Below are 7,500 nucleotides of genomic sequence, written 5' to 3'. Positions count from 1 at the left end.
GTATTGACATAAATACATAAGGAGGAGGCCAGTGAAAAACTGGGAAGGGCAACACCAGAGTATGAGAAAGCTTGGGTTTCCTGCTACTGATATCTTGTTATGTGGGCTAGAACAAGGAAGAGTTTACTCACCTCAATGACTGCCTTTCCTGCTAGTCCCTGCCTAAGATGTTGGGGATGATAGTGTAGGGCAGAGGTGTGACTCTGTAGGTCACACAAGGAGCCTTTCCAGATGAACAATGCAGGCTTCAAGCCACTAGTTGCCTAACTTCCCCACTGCCACCAACTCCTGCTAGGTGACAAATTTGATCCACTAGGTTACCCACACTAAATGACCTCCATGACCTCCATCATCAATGGGAAGACAGGCCTAGGAACAGACAGAATACTGGTAAGAGAAGGATGTTGCTGATGGTGGGATTAGGACCACTGCAATGCCACTGGCAATGCTGGGGCAGATGCTGCAAAATATGGCAAAATACACTAGAAATACAAAAACAAACATCAAATAAAATATAAAAAAGGACAGTGACAAAGAGAGGGAGAGGTAGATCCGTGCACACACACACATACACACACACCACACACACACACACACACACACACACACACACACACACACACACACACACACACATGCGCACATACAAAAAAGACATTAGTACTCTGAATGTTTCTGCATATCTGCCATACAGGTACCTACTTGGGCACTACACAACTGATAGGTATGCTACTATGCCAGGTCCAGTTGTTCTACCTAGGTATATAAACTGAAACTTCCATCTTCTATGATGTGCATGCAGGTGTGTAGTACCACTGTGCCCATGATGAAGGTTAGATGGGATAAGGTTGAAGCTACAATGGTAAGATGGGGTGTTAGGCATAAAAGGTCATAGAGGGGTGTGTGAGGTTCTGACCTTATGGACACTCTTTAAGGGGCAAGGTCAAAAACATGCCATAATGTTCCATGATAGTACAGTTTATGCAACCCAACATGCTTATGATGGCAGTGTGTTGTGACACAGGCAGAGAAGCAGTGATTACTATCACAGATAGCTATCACCAGCTATTTGGCCAATACTGTAATGAACTTTTACTATGTACCGGGGATACAGCATTGGTATAACACAAATGTCAGTGGTATGCAGGGCAAAAGTGTCACTGGCATGGGTATATGGTGGGATGAGACATAGTCAATATGCTACTATGCAGCCCTCAACCCCCTCACACTAATGTCCATCCATCGTGGGCCAGCAACTTCAGTGCAAGAATGGAGCATCATCCCTGTACTTCAAGTGAGACAGTAGGTATGCGGTCCAGGCAAACATAGCATGTCATCTCCCAACAAATAATTAGTTGAATAATAACTAATATGTGTATCCTATAAACATGCAAATTATACATATGGGCATGCATATTGTACAAATGACTGTGACAGAGGTGTGTCACTGGTAATTATACAGGCTATACCACTGGGTACTAATATGATGCCTGATATAGCTAACTAATAAATAACATGACAGGAAATCATCTTCACCACTGCACATGTAGGGATGCACAATCCTTCCCTGGTACACGAGTGCATTCAACAATATATCCACCTGAGCTGAAAAACAAGTACAATATTTACAACACACATCCATTAAATGTCCAGCAAGGTCCCTTTATCTGTAACAGAAATAGTGTAGTGATCAACTCTGCCTAATTATAATACATCTCCAGAGCCCTGTCTATGCCGTCTTCTTTCCATTGGTTCAGAAGGTTAGCATGGTGTCTCTGCAGGTCATTGAAGTAGTGCTGGCACTACTCACCAGAGAACTTATGACAGCAGCAGTAACCAATGCCTTAGTGTGACTATGCCAGTCAACCACTGGATACTTGGAATCCCCTGAACAATGCCTAATTAGGTGATCTTGGTCTCCATGTACAGCAAGTGCAAAAAAAATCTTGATCTGTTTTTGGAACCATCTGGGAACCATGCCAAAATCAGTGACCTTGTATGGCACAGCTGTTACCCAAGACACAGTCAGTAGAAATACAGTATCTTTCTCTAGGACATACACAATGCTGCTGCTGTTGGCATGTGATGTGCAACTTTAGGCATCTAAGTAGTGTGATCAGCCATGGTGCCAGCATTGCAAACTAAATGGCATGTCACAAGGGTGTCAGGGTGCAAATAGTGGCAGAGAAAGAGTATACAAGCATCACAGTGCCTGCATTAAGTAATGGTGTTGGTCTTCAATACCTCTACAGGCCATAATATTACAAGAGGTTCTCCACATCCCTTATAGGGGCCTTGACCAATCCATGCAGGTTCATGCAGGTTCACTAAATATGCATACCACCACATCTATAATCTTCCTGTCTTGCCTGTGTCAGGTAGCCATGTGACTTTATGGGGCTAACTGAGCCTTTTTGTATGGCACAGGTGCATTCATGAACATTCATTCAGTTGAGGCTCATTAGCATAAAAACAATTCTAAAAGTCTGTATGCTAAAAGTAGACATGGCTAGTGCTAGTTTCATTGCACTATGGACGACTGCCAAACAGCAAACTGTTGAGCTGTTTCCACAATGTTTTCAGTCTTTACTGCAAATAAAATAATTTAAAACAGAAGTATTTGAATGGGAAATGGCACTTTTCCCAGATTTGATGCAATAATGCTATACTTGTATGTTGTTTGAGGATGTACATAACATTTCAAAACTGTAAGATGGAAAGATAATAGTTATACATGTCAACAATGGTCATACTATGTGCATGACTGTATACAGGGATAGAGTGTTCTCTCATGTCAGGAAAGTGGCAAGGATGTAATATGTCAAGTTTAGTAAAACACATATGTTTGTCATTAGATCACTATTACAGTAGGCCAAGCTATATGGGTTGAGCTGTCGAGGATCAGATCAGATGGGGGACATCCTGCAAAGGATTGGACCAGCAGTCTGGCTTCCAATGCTTTATGGCACCATCCACAGACCCTAGCCACTATACAGCAGGAGAGCAGTGTAAAATCAGTGACTAGGGTGCCAAAACTTTAGAACATTCTAGCTGCCAAAGTGCACTCTTCCTTGCGGGGCTCAAGTGATCTACGGTCAGCTAGAAATTCACCAAGGTTGGGCAGATAAGTAATCCATTAGAAAATACATTCCATGCCTTCATTTTTTGTCAGAAATGTTTGCTAATGGAAAGAACCAGTGTTTTTAGTGGTTGTTATTATTTTTGTCTCAAATCTGACATTTTTGTCAAGATTCTCTGAGTGAACTGTGTTTCAAATAATTGATTTTTGAGAGAAAATGCTTTTCTTTTTGGATGAAAATCTTATGGTTATGGGTTAAGACTTGTGGTTAGGGGGTTGTGCTTAAAAATGTTTACCTCAAAATTTGTTTTCCTGATAAGCTGTTTCACCAACTATTCAAAGCTCCACTATCTGCTTGTCAGACATCTTTTTTGTTAAAAAGACAGACCTGAGAACCTGAGAGGAGCCCCTTACTATTTATCATTTTTGTGAGGAACTGTTACTTTTCTATAATAAGTTATTGTAAGAAACCGAGGCTAGTATGCTTGGTGAGTGCCATTAAACCAGTCTACGTCAGACCTCAACTTTTTTATCAGGAGGTAAGACTGACTTTACAAGGATCTGCTAGCCACTTATCGGACACCATTGTTGATAGATGAATGGTCCTGTATCACTGTGGGGATCATTTATCTTGATTTGTAAAGAGAAGTGTTACTTTTCTGTCAAAAGGGGTTGTTTGGGAATGGGAGCCAGTGTGTTTTTGTGGTTGTCAGTAAAAAAAAAAAAAAAAACCTCAAAACTTAACTCTTCTGTCAGAAGATAAGGCTGACTTTTTAAAGGTCTACTGACCACTTGTCAAAAACCTTTGCTGACATGGGCATGGACCTGGGTTCCAGTAAATCAATTGTGCCTAACCTGGAAAGCAAAAAAATAAGAGTTACCCATAGGGATCTGGTCTTGACTTGACTTCTCCTTCATTTCAGTCACTGATAGATAACTCTGCTGTGGCCATACCACTCATCAATTTATCTTGGTTCTTCTGTTGCTACTTCTTGGGAAGACACTAAAGACCAGGAGGTAGGCATGCCTTCTTTGGCTTTTGCTGGCTTTAGGTAAAGGACCATGCGATGTTCCTTTGCTAAGCCTCTCTGCTGAGGTCTGTTACCAGGTAAAAGACTGTCCTTCAAGCTATATTTTTCTGGACAGAAGGACATCTCCCAGAAAGAAACATAAGGCTAGAATTTATCTTCTAAAGCAAACAACAAACATTGGTAGGGCTTGCTAAAGGTTTATATAAAGCCTTTAATTCAGTACTTGGTGAGTCTTCTACTCATTAAAAATTAAAAGACATTCCTTTCTTTTGAATTCTAATTCTCAGTCTAAGGGACAGGACTTAAGCGTACTCTGTGTTTCTCATTTTCACGCTCCAAGTATAGAGAGTATGACTTTGGGGAAAGCTATTCTTCAGATACCCCTCCTGAATTTTTTTTTCTGATACTATTGCTGAAATAGTGGAAACTACAGCCCAAACTGCAGAATCCTGTATAAATGCATTCTACAGACATCTCCAGGAATGCATGGATCATGCTATCCCAAACAAAACCAAGACCCAATCATCCAAAGGCAGGCGTCCAGTCTGGTGGACCCCTGCCATAAATAAACTGTACAACAGAAGGAGGAAGCTACTACATGATAGAGCAAAATCCCTAATAGGGAAGGCATCTCTGATCAGTACTAGCAAAAAATTACGATCCCTCATAAAATCTTCCAAGGCCAGCTTTGAGAGAAAAATTGCACAGGACACCAAAGACAATCATAAGGCTTTTTTCAATTACGTTAAAAACCGGGGATGCAACTCCCAGACTTGTTCTGAGTTGATTCTAAACAACAAAAAATTCACTGAACCCACAGACATTGCCAATATCCTGGCAGACAGGTTCAGTGCAAACTTCTCCCCCCCCCCCCAAAAGAGCAAGTATCTATCCTGGCAGAGGGCTGCCTCCCAAACATCTCAGATGCTCAGGTGAAGGCTGCCCTCTCCAAAGCAAAAAACACTGCTTCCATGGGACCAGATGGCGTCCCAGGTTGTGTCCTACATGAACTACAAGAGGAACTAATCCCTCAAATAAAACAGCTATACAATCTCAGCCTCACTACAGGATATGTGCCCACAGAATGGCGTACAGCAACAGTGGTCCCACTCCACAAAGGTGGAGCCTTACGGATCCTGGCAACTATCGCCCCATAAGCCTGACTAGCTTAGTCTGCAAGGCTATGGAGAGGATCATCATGGAGCTCATAAACAAAGACATTGGGGACCTACAGACACTAGATCCTACCCAGTTCGGCTTTGTCAAGGGCAGATCCTGCCTTTTGAACCTGGTTGACTTCTTTGAAACAGTCACCAAAGCCATAGATGAAGGGAAGGTAGTCCACACAGCCTATCTGGACCTTGCAAAGGCATTTAACACAATACCCCACTCGGGCATCATAGATAAGCTATCCAGCTTAAATATAAACCCCTATGTCACAAGATGGGTCGCAAACTGGCTCAAAGACAGAACCCACAGAGTGAGAGTTGCTGGAGCCATGTCAGACTCGAAACCGGTCACAAGTGGTGTCCCACAGGGTTCTGTCCTGGGACCAGTCTTGTTTGGTATATACTTTTCCGAGGTACAGGCAAACGTGGGAGGACTATGGCTCAGCAAGTTCGCAGACGACTGCAAACTGGGCGCCATAATAAACTCTCCAGCTGACACAAACATCCTTCAAAAAGGTCTCACAGAGACAGATAACTGGTGCCAGCGCCATGGTTTAAAGCTAAATGCCAAAAAATGTATAGTCATACCCTTTGGCAAAAACAATGTGCCCACAAATTACCACATAGGCGGAAACCCATTAAGTACAGAGAAAGTTATTAGGGACCTGGGGACCCAAGTTGATAGCAATCTCTCCTTTGAAAACCACATTGCCAAAGTGGTTAGAAAGACCTTCTACATAGCCCACCTCATCACAAAGGGTTTCACATCTAGATCAAGAGAGGTAATTGTGCCCCTTTATTCATCCCTCATCAGGCCCATCATAGAATACAATGCTCCTTTTGGGATGTACCTTACCCGACACCTGCAGCAATTAGAAAGACCCCAAAAGTATCTCACCAAGAGGATCAAGGATCTCAAACAGATGCCATATGCTGCTCGGTTAAAAAAACTCCAGCTCTACTCAGTTGCATACCGCCTACTTCGAGGCGATCTATGCCTGACATACAAAGCTATGTCAAATCCAGAATTAATGGACATGCTCCACCTCAGTAAATCTAAATCCCTTAGAGCCACACGCTCGAGGGACTTGAATCTCAGCACAGAAATAAATAGAACTTGCTGGAGGGACAGGTTCATAACCCAGAGGCTCCCTTCACTCTGGAATAGAATTCCAGTTCATGTGAGGCAGAGCACCTCACTGAATCTCTTCAAGAAGAATCTTGATAAGTGGATGGGGGATTGTAGGTTTGTCCCAGGGATTACTCCCGTGTCACTATTAGACAGAGGCACAGTAAAATAAACCTTAAAAAGGGCACAGTATACTCAAATCAAGGGGTGGCGTAAGCCATACAGAATCGGGCTAGGCTTATAATTGCCCCAGGGCAGATAGCCTAGTATGAACCTATGAACCTATGAAATGAAAGACTTGTATCATCAGGACCAACAGAAAAGCCAGAATTCCAAGAAAGGTATCTCAGTTTGTTATAGGTGCATTTTTTTTCAATCTGCCGCTGATCTTCCTGTGTTGTCTGACTTAGGGGATACTTTCTTTGCAGCCAGCATTCACCTGACAGTCAGACACTTGATCGTAGAAAGTCTGATAAATCATATTACTTGCCTGAGTCCCACAGGTAAACAATATTTCAAAAAGCAATAGTAGAGAGGATCAAAAAGAATAGACGGACATCAAAAAACCAGGGGCAGTCTAAAAAAATAGACTGACTATATGCCTCTTCATGTGTTTCTCCTCCCTATCCCAGCAAACATGTAATGCTTACCCAAGTCTATGTCTTCACTTTCCTCTCTGGTACCAGATAGAATCATTCAAAAAGAGTACTACTAGCAATGGAATTCACTTCTCTTTTTCAAAGGATTCATCTTCATCTATTCAGGCGCTCATCCATGTTCCCTGCTATTCTAGATCCGAAGCAGTATCAGGGGATTACAGAACCAGTTCCACCAGGAGTAAGAGAGAATGCATTTTATTCAATGATCTTTCTGGTGCCAAAGAAAGAAAGAACCTGGAGACCTGTTCTAGGCCATTCATTCTAAATCTTTGCATCACTTTCCATTTCTCAAAGAATTCAGCCATTTTTTTCACATTTTTTCTGTGCTTGGTTTGCCCTTTTGTTGTACTTGTTTGCAAACTGCCTGGCTTCTATAATCATACTTCTCAAATGTGTAGATTTTCACTGAATGTCCAGGGTCTTGCTTCATATT

This window comes from Protopterus annectens, chromosome 4.part0 (genome assembly GCF_019279795.1).
Source record: "Protopterus annectens isolate FY-2018-M chromosome 4.part0, PAN1.0, whole genome shotgun sequence".
In the NCBI taxonomy this organism is placed as follows: Eukaryota; Metazoa; Chordata; order Ceratodontiformes; family Protopteridae; genus Protopterus; species Protopterus annectens.
This window is presented reverse-complemented; position numbering follows the sequence as displayed.